This window comes from Phoca vitulina, unplaced genomic scaffold (genome assembly GCF_004348235.1).
Source record: "Phoca vitulina isolate PV1807 unplaced genomic scaffold, GSC_HSeal_1.0 scaffold76, whole genome shotgun sequence".
Taxonomy (NCBI): Eukaryota; Metazoa; Chordata; class Mammalia; order Carnivora; family Phocidae; genus Phoca; species Phoca vitulina.
The window spans coordinates 1,789,316-1,808,452 of record NW_022589779.1 but is presented as its reverse complement, the minus strand read 5'-3'; the positions used below and the strand labels follow the sequence as shown (position 1 = coordinate 1,808,452).

The 19,137-nt window shown below is 36.4% G+C and overlaps 1 protein-coding gene across 21 annotated transcripts in view; it reads right to left on the bottom strand.

The window, feature by feature from the left end:
- PPFIA2 (PTPRF interacting protein alpha 2) overlaps window positions 1–19,137 on the bottom strand; it is a 469,533-nt gene that overhangs the window by 115,464 nt on the left and 334,932 nt on the right. The window lies entirely within an intron of this gene.

Sequence of the window (19,137 nt, the reverse complement as noted above, 5' to 3'; positions counted from 1 at the left end):
AAATATATATATACATATTAACTTCGCACAAAACACTGGTGTATCCTAAACATTTAATAAATGGCAGCTATTATTTTATCAATTATATTCAAAATTTATTATAAACAATATTATACTTATATAAACAGTATATTATTACTAACTAATACGAAAGAAGGCAGAAACTGTAATATTTTCTATTTTTATTCAAGATCCTGTGTGCATTTGCCAAGTTTTATTTTCAATGACACTCAGAAAAAGAACTTACACACATTTTTCTTTTAAAGAAGGTTATTCCCGGTATGAATCTGACCTAGCTGGAACAAAGGTGTAATGTAAAAAAAGCCTTGATTTCTATATTGCTAAGAACATAGAAGTCCTGAGTGCACACAACCCACAGGAAGGAGGCTTAAGAAGATTAAATACTTTGAGACTGATTTCCCCCCTTGCTGCCTAGAAACAGGGTGACCCATGTGTTCAGAAGCATGTCCTACAGCCCAGCTGCATTGGAGAAGCTTTGTGGTGAAGACAGTGCAACCACTGGGGACAAACAGCACTAAAAGAAAAAGAGAAATGAAGGCGGGGAAATCGTGGGGGAGACGAACCATGAGAGACTATGGACTCTGAGAAACAAACTGAGGGTTCTAGAGGGGAGGGGGATGGGGGATGGGTTAGCCTGGTGATGGGTATTAAAGAGGGCACGTACCGCATGGAGCACTGGGTGTTATACGCAAACAATGAATCATGGAACACTACATCAAAAACTAATGATGTAATGTATGGTGATTAACATAACATAATAAAATTAAAAAAAAGAAAGAAAAAGGGCACAACTAAGTCGAAATAAGAAAATGATGATGCACTTTGCTTTAATCTAGATGCAAATAACGAATGCCAAATTAAAAAAAGATAAACATAAAAAAAGAAATAAGTTGAGAGAAAGCAAAGAATACAGTTAATTTTGCTATAGTGCTTGTTTGGAAAACATGCATCTGTTTTAATACAACAGATACAAGAAACAATTTGAATATTATATAAATTTTGTGTTTTCTTTTTTTTAATACATTGAAGTATAGTTGACAAGCGATGTTACGTTAGTTTCAGGTGTACAACGTAATGATTGGACAGCTCTATATGTTATACTATGCTCTAAATTTTGTGTTTTCTTATGCACTATTCATTCCTGAGAATCAGTGACTAACCACAGAAACCTATAACTAACTGAACTGAGCTTTGTAGGAATACACAAAATAGACACATGCACGTTCCTCAAACATCTAACATCACCTCAGTTTACCACATGCTTTGAGTCAAACCACCCCCAACTGTGTTATAATTTTCTGTCTGATTTCAAATACCCCTCCTTCCACCACTTCATATAATGCACAAACCCTGAGACACATCCAACACCCAAACTTCAGGTCTTTTTCCAAGTAAAGAGTCATATTTATAGTATTTATGCAATTCTTGACTATTTAACCTATAAAACTGTGCTAAATTTTTAATTAGTTTTCTATCTCTTTGTTTTACGCCATTGATAAAATTGTGACACAAACTCCTATTCTTCCGCAAGCCCTGTGTTTTTTTATTGTGCAATTTTGCCTAGCTCGTAACTTTCAGGAATGCAAATGACACATTAGAGCAAAACTGACTGACTGCAGGAGAAAAGAGGGAGAACAGAAAGCACCATAAAAGCAGTGAGAAAGAGAAAATAGAAAGGGAATGCAGACAAATGGCAAGGAGTGTTTAAAAAGTTCAATAACCAACACATGGAGAAACAGCCTGGAAAATCTAAATTAAAATAGCAGAAAAGATGGAGTTAGTCTTAAGATGGTATCTAAAGATGCCAGATCTACAGACCTAATATCTTGAAGATATTGCTGAACTCTTATATTGCAGACACTGAACATCTAATTATCTAGCAAAACAAGTAAGAGGTGTTGCAAATACGTAGGAACATCGGAGATGCTGCTGAGATCCAGATACTCCTTCAGCGGCTCCCATTGCTGAGATGGCTGCTTGCTGAGGGATCAGAAGAACTCTTTCCAAAGTTATGCCCGCCCCCGAGGCATGCAATGTCACATACAAAGTAGAGGAACTGTGAAGCTAAAGAAAAACCAACTTTCTAGACAGTTTTTATGGGCATAAATTGCAAAAACCTCGATAGGGACCTTTATACAGGACACAACTATCTGTGCATTGAACTGAGAAAAGCCAGTTTATAATCCTTAGGCAGTAATTGAGCCGGTTAAGCGTCTGCCTTTGGCTGAGGTCATGATCTCGGGGTCCTGGGATTGGGGTTCTGTGATCGGGGTCCTGGGATCGAGCCCCACATGGGGCTCCCTACAGGGAGCCTGCTTCTCCCTCTGCCGCTTTCTCTCTCTCAAATAAATAAATAAGATCTTTAAAAAAAAAAAGAAAAAAAGAAGGCTAAAGCCAATTGCCAGTCAATTATGTCCAAATTTGGTATTACTGAGGCATGATATGACAGGGTTGGGTTTTTTTTTTTTCATAATAGCAAATATCTTTGAACTCTCTCTACTACTCACAAGTAACGAGGCAAGAGTAAGCTTTAATAGAACTTCTAACTCCTTACATTGAGGACTTTCTCTAGTCATCTTAAAAAAGACGATTTTTAGAAACTATAAAAATCACTAGAAAACAAATTTTTGCTTTTAGAAAATATTTTATACAACTGGAAAAAAAATACACTTAGGATTCTAGAGCCCTGAAGAACTTGAGAGAAAGTGAGACTCAGGTAATCACACAGAGCGGATTTGAATTAAAAGGCAGAACTTCGAATTCCCAGTTTAGTTCATCTAACCTTTACCATATTGCCTTTACTCGGAACATGTAAATCAACAGCATACACTTATACATGCTATATGGTATAGACAAGTACCAGGAATGTAGTGTGTGTGTGTGCATTCAGAATATACTGTATACACACACACCACACATTCGACAAATATTTGTTCAGTCAACTGAATCATGTTAATTTTCTAATTAGAAAAAATGATTATTCCAATTCTGTGCACCTGAGGTCCATTAAAATCTTGTTTAAAAATTGCATATTTTTAACAGGCTCAAGGCAAGAAAAATTTAATTAAATATAAACAGTAATCAGGCAACTAAAACACTTAAAATGTTAACCTTTTTAATTCCTTTAGCAACAGATGTATACTACAACATCTTTATACTACTTTGACTACCCATGGGAAAATTTTTGAAACCTCAGTTTTTTTCTGAAGTGTTTATAAATCATTTATGCTTAAAGATGTGTAACATTTCACCTATTCAAACCTCCTTAAATATGTTTTGTGGTGAGCTTAATATATATTTCATAATTACAGAGTAAAAAGGTCATATAAAAACTATGATTTGTATCTTAGAGAAATAATACAACTTTTGTTTCAAATCATTGTTATGTAGACTTATCTTTAAAATAAATTGTGGGATTTGAACTGAAGTGACAAATTATTGAATTAAAAGAAAACTCAGTGGTTATTTTAAATAGCTTTATTGAGATACAATTTGTATCCATAAAATTCATCCATTTAAAGTATAAATGTCAATAATGTTTGCTATACCTAAAGAGGTGTACTATCAACATAATCTAACTTGGAGAACATTTTCATCACCCCAAATAGAAACCCCTTACCCATTAGCAATCATTTGCAGCTGACCTCGAGCCCTAGGTACCACTTAACTACTTTCTGCCACAATAAACCTGCCCATTTGGTACCTTTCACATAAATTGAATCAGAATAGATAGCCTTTTGTGACTGGCTTTATTCTCTGAGCATAATGTTTTTGAGACTCATTCACACTGTAGCTATTATCAGATTTTTTTATTGCTGAATAGTGTTCCACCATGTGGATATACTACCTGTTATTTATATATTCATCTGGTAACAGACATTTAGACTGTTTTCACCTTTTGGCTACTGTGAATAATGCTGTTATGAACATTTGGGTACAAGTCTTTGTGTGGATGTATGTTTTATATTCTCTTGGGTGGATTCCTAGGAGTAAAATGGCTGGCTCATATGGTAATTCTACGTTAACATTTTGAAGTACTATTTCCCAAAATTGCTGCACCACTCTACATTCCCACTCACAATGATGTGACTTCAAATTTCTCATATTCTCACCCAAACCTGTTATTGCTTTTTTAAAATTAAAAAAAAAAAATTTAATTAAATTCAATTAGCCAACATATATTAGTTTCAGATGTAGCGTTCAATAACTCATCAGTTGCGTATAACACCCAGTGCTCCTCACATCACATGACCTCCTTAATTACAGCTACTCTAGTGTGTATGTATCTTGTGGTATCTCCTTGTGATTTTGATGTGCACTTCCTAATAGCTAATGATGTGGAACATCTGTTCATGTGCCTATTGGCTTTTATATATCTTCTTTGGGGAAATGTCTATTCAAATTCTTAACTCATTTACTAATTTAGTTATTTGTCTTTTTATTAATGAGTTATAAAAACTCCATATAAATATATATTTTGGATACGAGTCCTTTATCAGTTATATGACTTGCCAATAGTTCTTCTCAGTCTATGGATTACCTTTTCACTTTCTTGATGGTGCTGTTTGAAATGCAAATGTTTTTATTTTTAATGAAGTCCAATGTATCATTTTTCCCCTTATGCCTTGCACTTTTGGTGTTCTATCAAGAAATTATTTCCTAACACAAGGTTATGAAGACTTTCAATGTCTTATTTTAAACTGTAGAAGACTATACTTAAATTATTAATTTTCAAATGCAATAAAAGCTCAAGTGTTAGAATTTTAAGTGTATCTATATATTCACTTAAAAAATACGTATTGAGGGTGCCTGGGTGGCTCAGTTGGTTGGGCAACTGCCTTCGGCTCAGGTCATGATCCTGGAGTCCGGGGATCAAGTCCCGCATCGGGCTCCCTGCTCGGCGGGGAGTCTGCTTCTCCCTCTGACCCTCCCCCCTCTCATGCTCTCTCTCTATCTCATTCTCTCTCAAATAAATGAGTAAAATCTTTAAGAAAAAAAAAAAAGAAGTATTTAAACGTGCTGATACATTTCTGCCTCAAGAAAAGTCTCATCACGTAGAGAAGTAACACAAATAAGCAACTATTAGGCAATGTAATGAGTTATCATAAAGTTAGGTTTTGCCTACATATTTATGATATGGGGGCAGAGAGGAGATACTATTTGTGATACTCTTTGAATTTTATCTTTATTTTCTTTCAAAGATTTTATTTATTTATTTATTTGAGAGAGAGAAAGAGAAAACTAGCAAGGGGGAGGGGCAGAGGGAGAAGCAGACTCCCACTGAGCAGGGAATAGGCTATAGCAAAAAGATGGAAGTGGGCAGACCAAAAAAAAAGTAAAAGTCAAGGTCTTGCGATGATCTCAAAAACCCATATCAGGGACACCTGGATGGCTCCGTTGGTTAAGTGTCTGCCTTCAGCTCAGGTCATGATCCTGGGGTCCTGGGATCAAGTCCCCTATCAGGCTCCTTGCTCAGCAGGGAGCCTGCTTCTCCCTCTGCCTGCTGCTCCCCCTGCTTGTGCTCTCTCTCTGACAAATAAATAAAGTATTTTTTTTTTTTCAAAGATTTTATTTATTTATTTGAGAGAGAGAGAATGAGAGAGACAGCACATGAGAGGGGGGAGGGCCAGAGGGAGAAGCAGACTCCCTGCCGAGCAGGGAGCCCGATGTGGGACTCGATCCAGGGACTCCAGGATCATGACCTGAGCCGAAGGCAGTCGCTCAACCAACTGAGCCGCCCAGGCGCCCATAAATAAAGTCTTTAAAAAAAAACCCATATCATCTCAAGAACCCACATCATCTGCCCATCTATGCCCACTCCCATCTTTTTGCTATAGTCTATTCCATTCTAGCTATACTGGTCCCCTTGAAAATCCTAAACCCACTTGTGTCTCCCAACCTTTGATTTTTCTGTTTCCTCTACCAGATAAACATGTGGCACGTTTTTTTGGGGGGGTCTTGGATCAATGTTTTCTTTGCCTAATCAATTCCCCTAGTATAAGCTTAACCCAAATATTGCATGTGACATCTAATACTGAACATTACCTTGTGACATATCTGAATTGGACCCATTTCCATGACCTCTTTGTGTGTCAAGCAACATCTGTGTATCCAATCCTCTTTAACAACTCTGAACCCTTAGAAGATGCAGTAGGCCAAGATCTATGGGCTCCTACTTCTGGTGATTGGCATTGGTATCATCTTTGCCATCCTCCATACTAATCCTCACCTGGGATTTGTAGCTGGATTTTCCTGTTCAACACATGATGTCTGGGTCATCTACTCCCACTTGAATTACTGTAACAACCTTCTAACTGGTCTCTTTGTTTCTAACCTTGCCCTCTTACTTTCCTTTTTAAAAGAGCCAAAATGATCCATGGTAATCTTGTTACATGGTACTCAGACCAAGTCATTCCTCTGCTCAGAACACTCCAATCCTTTTCCATCCCACCCAGTACAAAAGCAAAAAATATTATAACAAGCAATAACCACAGCCTCCCACTTTCTACTCTCTTGCCCTCCCCTCCAAGCCCTGCCCTCCTTGACCTCTCTCCTACTATTCTCCCACTTGCTCTCTTGCTTTAGCCACATGGGCAACCTCGCTGCTCTTCTAATAAGTCAATCACTCCTCCACATTGCAGCCTTGGCTTTAGTTTTTGCTACTGACTGAAACATTCTTCACTAGTATTCCACACGGCTAACAACCTCAACTATTTCAATGAAGCCAGCCCTGAACACTTTGTTTAAAAAGGGCAAACTGTTCCTACCTCCATGTCTCCCCAAGACTCCTGATTTTTTTGTGTTTCTCTACCTTACCTTTTCTTCAGTATCACCTTATGACATACTAGATGATTTGCTTAGCTATATTTATTGTTTATTATCTGCTAACCTTCTCCAACTTGCTAGATCATAAGCTTCAGCAGGGAAAGAGCCTTTATATGTTTTCTTTTTGTGTATCACAAGTACCTAGAATGATGCCTGACACATGATGTTTATGAGATAATCTTTTGTTAACTGAATAAATGTTTTGATTACTTGTGTCTCTAGTGACTTAGAACAGCATATTCTACAAAAAAAATGTATTTGTTAAATGAATGAATGAGTGAATGAATGAAAGTTTCCATTAATGAGTAAGATGAGTTTTAGGAAAAACAGTAAGGATTCAAAAAGAAATAAAATATGGAGACAATATTTCCAGCCATCATTGCACAAAGTTTATGAAACAAATGTTTTCATAAAAAGTATATATAAAATAGAACTGAGTCCCTTATGCCCTATTTTAAAGCATAATATAGATGAATTATCTTTATGGTAGAAAAATCTGATGTAAACTAAGGAAACCATTATTATAAATGCACATTAAGATAAAAAAAAATGGTAGAAATATACAGTCTACAAGTAAGACCAAATGAAGTGTACGAAGTCCCAGAAGTCTTACCATGTCATAGTCCTACTGCTTCTAAAGATAATCCCGAGATAAAGCCAGGAGTTTAAACATGTTCTTCCATTTTCTATCAAGTAAATACTGGAAATATGGTTCTCTTTGTATTTGATAATCTTCAATAAAATGACCTCACCATTAATATTTTTTCCATCTTACTTCTAGCTTTAGTATTTATTTAAAAAATACTGTAACATGTTTTTAAAAAAAATAGTAGTCTAGTTAAATTACTAATGTGCACATTTTTATTCTGCATTTTATGATGCTTTAACGGTTACTGCTGATCTTGAGCATATTTTAGTGGTTACACATTGCCCTTCTACTCCATCAAAGAACAGCAGTTTCTGAAACATAACAGTGAATAATTTTCACATTTCTTTTAAGTGGTAAGATAATGCTTGTTGAATGTACAGAACAGAGGGCATTTAAAGTGCTATATTAGTATAACTTAATAATTAAGTTCCCCTTGGATGGCTATTTCTTGACAAGGTATTCCAGAGGATTTAGGAGCTATGTTAATTATAAGATTTTAGAGGTAGATGGACACTGCCTATGCAGAATGAATACTTGGTTGACCTCTCCCTGCCCTAAGAAGCTATTATATTTGACAGCTGATAATCTTCCCCAGATTCATTGAGATATATTTGATATATAACATTGTGTAAGCATAAGCATATCATGTACAACATGATAATTCGATACACGTATATATTGTGAAGTGATCACCACAATAAGGTAGTTAACACACATCCATTACCTCACATAATTACCATTTCTTTTTTGTAGTGACAACATTTAAGATCTACTCTCTTAGCAAATTTCAAATATACAATACAATATTCTTAACTATAGTCACTACGGCAGATGATAACTTAAACGTTACTATGAACATAGTTCCACACTTGATTTGTACATTTTGACACCTCCTTTCCCATGTTTTTCATATCTAAACCATAAGTGCTTGATTCTCTCATAAGGAATTTCAAGTAGATCTGTTTTTCTCTTACACATTTTACTTCTTGTGGTTTATTAATCTCTCTAGAGAAAATAAGAAAAGGTGAGGCCAAAGAGTAGAAAATAGGAATTTATCTTACCATTAATTAAATCCAGATGTTAAAGGCACATATACACTTAAAACTTATCAGCATTTAAGGGGTCACACCAAACCCTTCCATTCCATTTTTAAAAACAGTTCTATGAATATTATGGTTAGATATAAATTATTGGTTGATCAAAAAAGTTACACTAAGATTTGCAATCATAACATAAGTAATCTAGCTTTAATAATTCTGTGGAGGATTAGAGAGAATCTATAAAATGGCAAAGTCTTATAAAATATATTTCATTCTGTGAGAAGAGAAATGTAGTACTATTGAAATATAGAACCAAAAATAAAGAAATAACACAAATCAGACAGGGAAAACATTCATAAGCATAAAAATAATAAGAAAAAAAAGAACTAGAGTTGATAGTTCATTGGAAATTTCCTATGTGAGTCAGCAATGTTAGGGTGAAAAAGGTAACAGAATAAAGACCTAATCAATCAGGGATTCCACAGACCAATAGTGAAGTCTCTTTGTGAACTCTATGAGTAAATCCTAGACCAAGCATGGATTCAGGGAGGGACTCTGGAAGACTTCAGCCAATCTGATGCCTTAGCAAATATTATTTCCTTTCATTCTAAGAGATCATTATACTCCTCATTTTACTTCAAATTCTCAAATTTGGATTTGCCTCCAAATCCTCAAATAAGACTGTATCTTCCATTAGAATAATGACAACTAATAATAATAGCTATCATTTATTGGATACTTACCTACCCAAGACATATAGCTGGTAAGATTTCTGGCTCCAAGCATGGGTTTGTAATAATTACGCCAATTCACAAACATTTGTTAAGTTCTGACTATGTACTAGGCACTGTTCCAAGTGCATGATGTACATAAACTCTTTAATCCCTATAGCACACTATTTTAACAGAAAAGGAAATTGAAGCAAGGAACATAGGTATTTTGCTTAAGGTCACACTACTAAAAAGTAATGAGGTTCAAACAGCAACCCAAGTATTCCACTGTCACATACCATTCTTTCTTTTGTTCATTCTCTCTCTCTTTCTCTCTCTCTGCTTACTTTTGTTCATTCACTGTTTCATTTATCAATTTATTCAATCTCTACTTGTATTTCATTTATCCATTCACTCAAGCACTAAAACTCTACTGTTTAGCCTCTACCGTATGCCAGACACTAGGTTGGGTGGCTCAGAATATGAAGATTCCTACCCGAAAGTAACAAAATATAGGAAAAAAGAGTAAACCAAAGCAAGCAACCAGACCATTAACAAAATTCATAAGGACCAAAAAGTATTTAAACACTGAGGAGTCCAAAGGCTTCAAGGCTATGATTTTGGACATTTTGGGCCTGCCTAGACTGTTTATGTTAATTTCCATATTGCTTTTTAGCTCTCAGAAATCAGACCCGACCTCATATTTCAAATCTTGTCCTACAAATAACCACATTTTGTCTTTGTTCTGAAATTCTCCAGCACGGAATTCACAGCTATTATTTCTAATTCTATATTGACTCTTTAAATCTGTTTCATCATATATAAATCATCTATTTACAAACCTTGCAAGTCTAGAACCTAGAACAAAGCAGACATAATATCTGTACTCCATATCAGTTATTCTCAACCATGACTACACATTATAATCCTTGGGAGAGTTGAATAAAAATATAAAGTGGATTCCACGCCAAATGTGATAAACATAAAGCTCCTAGAAGAAAACATAGACAGTAATTTCCTTGACACTGGCTGTAGAAACATTTTTTGGGATAATGTCTCTTCAGACAAGGGAGACAAAAGCAAAATTAAACTATTGAGACTACATCAAACTAAAAGGCTTTTGTATAGTGAAGAAAACTATAAACAACCAAAAGGAAACCTATGAATGGGAGAAGATATTTGCAAATGATATATCTGATAAGGGGTTAATATCCAAAATACATAAAGAACTTATATAACTCAACACTAAGAACACAATCCAATTAAAAAATGCGCAGAGAACCTGAATAGACGTTTTTCCAAAGAAGACATACAGATGGTCACCAGACACTTGGTACGATGCGCAACATCACTAACCATCAGAGAAATGCAACTCAAAACCATAATGAGATATCACTTTACATCTGTCAGAATGGTTAAAAACAAACAAACAAACACAAGAAATAACAAGTGTTGGTGAGAATGTGGAAAAGAAGGAACCCTCATGCACTATTGGTGGGAACATGAATTGGTGCAGCCACTGTGGAAAACAGTAAGGAAGTTTCTCAAAAAATTAAAAATAGACTTACCATATAACCCACTAATTCTACTACTGGGTATTTACTCAAAAAAATAAAAAATAAAAACACTAATCCAAAAAGATATATGTACCCTTTGTTTATTGTAGCATTATTTACAATAGCAAAATAGATGAATGAATAAAGAAGATGTGGTATAGGGGCACCTGGTGGCTCAGTCAGTTAAACACCTGACTCTTGATTTCTGCTCGGGTGATGATCTCAAGGTCATGAGATCAAGCCCTGTGCCAGGCTCCATGCTGGGCATGGAGCCAGCTTAGGATTCTCTCTCTCCCTATCCCTCTGACCCTCTCTACCCCCTGACCCACCCCACCCTCCACGCTCTAAAGAAAAAAAAAGATGTGATACACACACACACACACAATGGGATGAATAAAGAAGATGTGATATATATATACACTAACACACACACACATATAATGGGATACAACTTAGGCATAAAAAAAGAATGAGATCTTCCCATTAGCAACAACACGGATGAACCTACAGGGTATAATGCTAAGTGAAATAAGTCAGGCAGAGAAAGACAAATACCATATGATTTCATTCATATGTGGAATTTAAGGAACAAATGAACAAAGAAAGAAAAAAAAAGACACAAAAAGCAGACTCTTAAATACAGAGAACAAACTGGTGGTTGCCAGAGAGTAGGTGGGTGGCGGGAAGTGGTGAAATAGATAAAGGAGATCAAGACTGAGGAGCATTGAGTAATGTATAAAATTGTTGAGTCATTATATTATACATCTGAAACTAATATAACACTATATATTAATTGTATTTCAATAAAAAAATGGTTCCCACTGTAAACCATATCCAAGAGTGGGCTCCAGATATATAATTGTTTTTAAATCTCCCTAAGTAATTATATGTTTAGTTGAGGTTAAGAACCACAGATCAGTATTATCCTGGTACTTTACTAATTACTGTATCCAATTTAGTCATCAAACCTGAAAAATTGTCTGGCATAAAGAGGGAAAGAATTTAAAGTAATAAAATAATCAAATGACTGGTGAAATGATTATAATAAAAGATATGATAATAGATCCAAGAAATTAGTATTCTTTATCCTAGTATCAACTAATTATTTAAAATATATTTAATGTTTTAAATGGAAAGGCAACTATTTCTTATTTTTGAAAAATGGAAAGAGGGGCGCCTGGGTGGCTCACTCATTAAGTGTCTGCCTTCAGCTCAGGTCATGATCCCAGGGTCCTGGGATCAAGCCCCACATCGGGCTCCCTGCTGAGCGGGAAAGCCTGCTTCTCTCTCTCCCACTCCCCCTGCTTGTGTTCCCTCTCTCACTGCGTCTTTCTCTGTCAAATAAATAAAATCTTAAAAAAAAAAAAAAAAGAATTGAAAGATGGAAAGAAATAAACCTCTATAATAGAGTTGGCCAAATATTGCCCTACTTGGTAATTTCTAGACCAGATGATTTCTTATAGTTACTTCCCCATTAATGACTTTATTAACCAACATTGAGATTTGCAAAGTCATTATGACACAGTAAATACTTAAAATTTTATTTGATTAAAATATCTAGCTGATGAGCCTTCACTTGTCAGTTCTTTAATGTGATTAATCGTGTTTCATTAATAAGTATAAAATATATTTATTATTTTCTCAGACATTCTAGACCATTTTTAATTTCCACCAAATTTGAAAGCAAGAATATTTTAATCTGAGGAATATCTGTTACTCTGAAGTTCTAATATTCTCATAATCTTTAAACTAGAATACAATTCATTCACTCCATCTGGTGTATGTGGCTTGATAGAAATATTCTTCATTTTGTAGTGTCTTGAATCTAGATGAACATGAGGAATTTCTATTCAATAGTCCCATGACTGATATTAATAACACTCAGAATATAAGAAGTAGCTATTTCCCATATTATGATATGATTCATCTATAAAATTCTTTTTTTTTTTTTTTTTTTAGATTTTATTTATTTATTTGAGAGAGAGAGAGAATGAGAGACAGAGCATGAGAGGGAGGAGGGTCAGAGGGAGAAGCAGACTCCCTGCCGAGCAGGGAGCCCGATGCGGGACTCGATCCTGGGACTCCAGGATCATGACCTGAGCCGAAGGCAGTCGCTTAACCAACTGAGCCACCCAGGCGCCCTCATCTATAAAATTCTTAAATGACCTAAATAGTTAGAAGATATAAGGAGATAAGTGTGTAGTGCGCATTTTTTGTTTTTTGTTTTTCATTTTGCTTATAACTGAAAATCTTGAATTCTTTCTTTGTTTAGCTATAGAATAAAGAAGTAACATTGGAGAGGATCTTTTTTCTTCCAGGAAGAATCACTCAGCTCCCTCCTTTTAGATATGTAAATATAAGGCAAATAGGCACCCCTGCCCTAGAAGAAGAAAAAAAAAATTTTTCTTAAAGATTTTATTTATTTATTTGACACAGAGAGACACAGCAAAGAGGGAACACAAGCAGGGGGAGAGGGAGAGGGAGAGGAAGAAGCAGGTTTCCTGCGGAGCAGGGAGCCGGATGTGGGGCTCGATCCCAGGACCTCAGGATCATGACCTGAGCCGAAGGCAGACGCTTAATGACGGAGCCACCCAGGCGCCCCTAGAAGAAGAAAATTTAATGAAACCTTGACAAACTGTCTCTTCCAGTGTCTCTTGATATGAGAGGATAGCAGAAGGGTAATTTGCATAATTACCAGGAAACCTCAGGGGAGAAAGGACAAACAAGACTGCTTTCCTTTCAGTTTTGAAGTTCAGTGTTATTCTCAATTATCCTACAAACTAAGACAATTGACTGGATCAGAAAGGTTTCTAAGAACTCATGAGAAGAACCTACCATGTGGGAAGTGAGAGTATGCACAGGGACCTGAGTCCAATGCCCAATATCAGTCATGGTTCTAGCTCCATGTGTTGCTGAGTCTGGAAGACCTTCCTGGCTCAGTCATCTTGATAAGTTTGGGAACCTAGGTGCGAAACTAAGCCTCAAAGTGGTGTCACTTGAAGAAGGAGGAATCCTCCCTGAAGGAGCACACTGCCATGGGATGTCACTACTGCTGGTGGAACTTCAAACCAGGCCAATGACTGGTATGGAATGATTTCGTTTAGCCTGTATGTCATTGGGCTATTGCAATGGTATATGGATAGCATTTGATTTTGAGGGGCCACCTATTTTTAAAAGTGATACTTTGAAAACTCAAAAGAGGCAATGGCAATTAAAAAAAAATGGTTGCTCACTTGTTACCTTATGACATTTTCCAGTTCTTTTTCACAAAATGTTAAAAACAAACAAACAAAAACCAAAACAAAAAAACAAACTGGTGCTTTTGACCTGATTAAGTTTTGGTGGTTCTTGGATAATTCAGGCAGAGCAAGAATGGTCCTAAGAGAGTGCTACCAGACTTTATATAATATAAAGTCAGGTATGCCACTTGGACCCATGCTACTCTATAGTGTATTGAGGTCTTGAACATTGTATTGAACATTGAAGTCTTGGGCAATACATAAGAAGTAAAGAAATAAAATCATGCTATGTTGAAAATAGACTGTAGAGGGTATATTGGAGAAGCAGAGAGAGTGGCCAGGAAATAATTACAATAACCCAGGAGAGAGATGGTTGATAGTGGTTCAGAGTGTAGTGATTAAATGGAGATGGTAAGAAGTGGTCAGATCCTAGATATATTTTGAAGGTAGGGCAAATCTAATTTCTTTACAATTTGATATGGGGTGTGAGACATAGGGAGGACTTGAAGATAACTTGATATTCTTCACCTTGAGCAACCATTATCTGAGATGGGGAAGATGCAGACAATTTGTTTGGGTCTAGGAGATACAAGAGGTAAGTTTTTGACATTTTAAATGTGCAATATCTTTTAGATGTACAAGTGGAGATGTTCAATAGGCTGTTGGATAAATGTGTTTGGTTGTACAGACTGAAGCAGAAGTAAAGGTTTGTAAATCATTAGCTTATGGATACTAGTTAAGACTATGAGACTGATGGCAATCATTGAGAGAAGAAATGGAAGACTGAGACCTGGGTTACTCCAACATTAAGAAGTCAGGAAGAAGGGGCGTCTGGGTGGCTAAGTCTGTTAAGCATCCGCCTTTGGCTCAGGTCATGATCCCAGGGTCCTGGGATTGAGTCCCACATCGGGCTTCCTGCTCGGTGTGGAGCCTGCTTCTCCCTCACCCTTTGCCTGCCACTCCCCCTGCTTGTGCTCTCTCTGTCAAATAAATAAATACATAAAATCTTTTAAAAAAAAGAAGTCAGGAAGAAGAATATGGTCCAAGAAAGGAAGGAGACTGAGACAGAGCCACTGGTGAAGTAAGAGAAAAACAGAGTGTGGTTTCCTATAATGTAAGTAAATTAAAAAAGTGGGGGGGAATCAAGGAAGAAAGAGTGATCTACTAAGGCATTAACTACAACAAAGGTTGAGAATTGGCCATTGTATTTACCAATATAAAATTTACCAATATCAAATTACCAAGTGATGATGGTAACAGGAGGGTTTCTGTGGAGTGGTGGGACAAAGACCTTATTGGAATAGATTTATAAAAGCTGCAAAAAAAGTAACTGGGGAAAGTGAGTAGACAACCTCTTTGAAGAGCTTTGTGGCAAAAGGGAGCCAAAAATAGAGCAATAGCTGATGGTAGAAGTAAGGTCAAGAGAGAATTTTTTTTTTCTTTTAGTTGGAAGAATTTTGTATGTTATAGGAATGGGATAAAGAAAAAAAAATGATGACAAGGACAGCACAATAAGCATGGCTGGGGGAGTATAACTGACTAGATGATTGCTGGGGACATCAGCACAGGAGACAACATTGTCTTTGTCTAAGGTTTACTTTTGAATTTTTTTTTAAAGATTTTATTTATTTATTCGACACAGAGAGACACAGCGAGAGAGGGAACACAAGCAGGGGGAGTGGGAGAGGGAGAAGCAGGCTTCCTGAGGAGCAGGGAGCCCAATGTGGGGCTCGATCCCAGGACCCTGGGATCATGACCTGAGCCGAAGGCAGACGCTTAACAACCGAGCCACCCAGGCGCCCCTAGTTTTGAATTTTTTAAAGATTTATGCTCAGTCTAACAAGCCCTTTCATCCTCTTAGACACATGGACAATTTAAGACTTTGCTTAAAGCAAATACTCTTATATTTTGAAATCCATGAAATCAGGTAGTTGATACGCTGCCTTTCTTCACCCATGTTCACTTTTAATATTTGTATACTTGTACTATATGTCGGCTCCTCCTGTTTACAAGCTGTGGGACTTTGAGTCAGTAACCTTTGCTCTACAAACCTCACAGGGTTATTACAGGGAGCAAATAAAACAACTGTGTAAAAGCACTTTGGGAAAGCTGTAAAGGGCTTCATACCAGTTATTTATCTTGTTCATATTGGTGTGTAGCCTTTGTTAATAAGATCTCCGCACAGGCTTGAAGAAGGGTTTGCCTATCTTTAAAAGGCCAGAGCCAGCATTAAGGAATATTCTTCAGAATACTCATCCTGGCATATGGAATTTCCCTGCAGATAAAGGGGATTTCTGGTCATACAAGTTTAGGAAAAGCTGAATACTGCTCCTCTTGGAGCTTGACAATATTAAGAAAAAAATCTAGGGGCACCTGGGTGGCTCAGTCGTTAATCTGCCTTCGGCTCAGGTCATGATCCCAGGGTCCTGGGGTCGAGCCCCGCATCAGGCTCCCTGCTCAGCAGGAAGCCTGCTTCTCCCTCTCCCACTCCCCCTGCTTCTGTTCCCTCTCTGGCTGTCTTTCTCTCTGTCAAATAAATAAAACCTTAAAAAAAAAAAAGAAAAAAATCTAATGAATACTACAGTTAAGATGTTAGTCCAAAAATGTATAGCACAACATTTCCTAATATTCTTGTCCTAGAAATTCTCTTTCTGGGGGAGTGGATTCTGTAAAACACACATTAAATTCCTGGCAAACTAGTGCTTCATGAGAAATGATAAGATGGATAAACTCTACAAAAGTGAAAAATAAAGGTCGGTCAATTGCAGAGCATCTAAATAATAGCCTTAAAAATTTTCCTGGATTCACTCAGCAGATCAGATGAAACAATACACAGGGAAGGAAAAGTATTTGTTCTTTTCTACATCACTTTAAGGGAGCAAATACTTGGTATAAAATAAACACTCAAATTATGCCAATAGGATGGAGATAAATGAACACACTTTCTGTCAAATTCTGTGAATCAGTCTTTTAAAGTCTGAAGATATCCTACTTCAGCAAAGGTGTGTTCTTTCTTCTGCCCTCATATCTGGGCTGATAATATAAATGATACTGAATCTGCTCTCAAAGACAGGCAAGTCAATTCCCCTTTCTCTTCCCATCTAGTTAGGCCATAGTTAAAGCATAAAAACCCAGGCACTGCATTCAGAGAGACATTTATTTTGAGGTTAATGAGTTCCCACACAACATTAGAAGATTTTTATTTCTCATTTTCACCACTGCATATAGAAGATGGCTGACTTTTGGTCACAAGCTTTTTCTTCAACTCAGCTCCTATAAAACTGATATGGTATAACTTCATGTGCATATGAATGAAGCATGGGGCATCCTAAACTTGCCTCTTCTGGGCCCTTTCAAAGCCAGTCATAGACCTCTAAGCCACTCCAGCCATATGTGTCAAGGGCTATACTTGGACCTTCTCTTTCCTGAGAGGCATGCCACCCCTAAGATGGCGAATTCATAAATCCCATCCCTTTGCTTGGTTTCATTGCTTGAAAATTCAAATGAAGAATAAAAGAGAAGTATACACAGTTCCTATGAGGAATTAGATTACAATATATGGGATCAATGCACAGAAGAAAATATTCTGTTAGGGCTATTCAGATGTAAACAAATCCAAATGATAATTATCTTTGATACAGAGAAGAAATCGGGCCTTAATCAATAATGCATAAAATAAGCCACCATTGACAAAGACTAAATTTCTGGAAGAACAGTTGCTGGCAGTAGTTGACATGTAGTGAGGAAGGCATATAAAAATGGCCAAAATGCAGTGAATACACTGAAAACATCCCCATGGGTAACTACTTTCAACTAGAACTTAGCAGAGGACTCTAAAAGAATGGCATTTGTGCCAAATAATGTTTATTAGTATTTTTAAATAGATATATGATATATTCATAAGCCAAACACTTAAGTAGAGCTATCAGCTTTGTGTGAGATTATGCAGAATCTTCATATTATGATATTTCAAATTAGACCATAATAGTGTGATGAAATAAAATCCTTTTGTCATCATTGAGGATCATTTTGCTCATATATTAACTTTTCCTAAGTGCCCATTTTTGTCATTGGCGGTTCATTTAAAATACAGCATTGTATTGCTAGAAATCCATAAAACCCTTAATTTTGGTAAAGGCACATGCCATATTTCATTTTTTATAACATTTCAGCTCAATGTCCTTCATGACCAAAGTTCTACAACGCAAACATTACACACTTAGTTCCTAGATTTTCTGAACAGAGAATTATTCTTGCCACTGATTCTTCATTTTGTTTTGTGAATTTTTTGGCCATAATTTTTCTGCTTATCTGAACTAAGGAACTGAAAAAATGTGAATAAAAATCCATTTCTGATTTTGTATTTATTCAGCTTTTACATTTACATGTTACTGTTGCTTAAGTTGTTATGTTACATTTTAATTTAAGAACAGTCATGAACTAATGTCAGATTCTAAGAGAAGAGAATAACAAGAACAACAGTTTTGAAAAGTGAACAAGCAGCTTGGTTCATTCAGAGCACCTAGGTTCAAAGTGAGGATGACAAGCGAAGGAAGCTTGAGGGGGGAGCAGAGAGCCACCAGCCTAGAAAGGGCCTCACATGTCAAAAGGTGCCTCACACTTTGTATGGTCACTGACAAATCAGCCAAATCCTTCACCCTTAGTTCTGTGAAGAACTAAAGCAATGTTTCAGTCACTGATGAATAAGAAATATCAAAATGTATTGCACATGGTAAAACGTAACTATTGCTTTGTGAGACTTCTGTTTCAGTTTTACACATACATGCAAACAGATGTAATACATATATTGCTGAGTAAAAGGTTGAAATTAAATTGTATTTCTTACAGTGGGTAGCAGACAGGTAGGTATCTAGTATCTGGGGGGGGGGGGGTGTCCAGGCCAAAACAATGAAGAGAGGTCCATATACCATAAATCTAAATATTTAACGATTATAAATCAAGCCAGCAAACTGTCAAGTAAAAATATAACCTATTACATCCCTTGAAAAGATACATTCACATTGACTTTTAGGCCAGATTCTAAATAATAATTCTCAGTCTCCTTGAAGTTCTATGGCAGGACTTAGCCAGCTATGG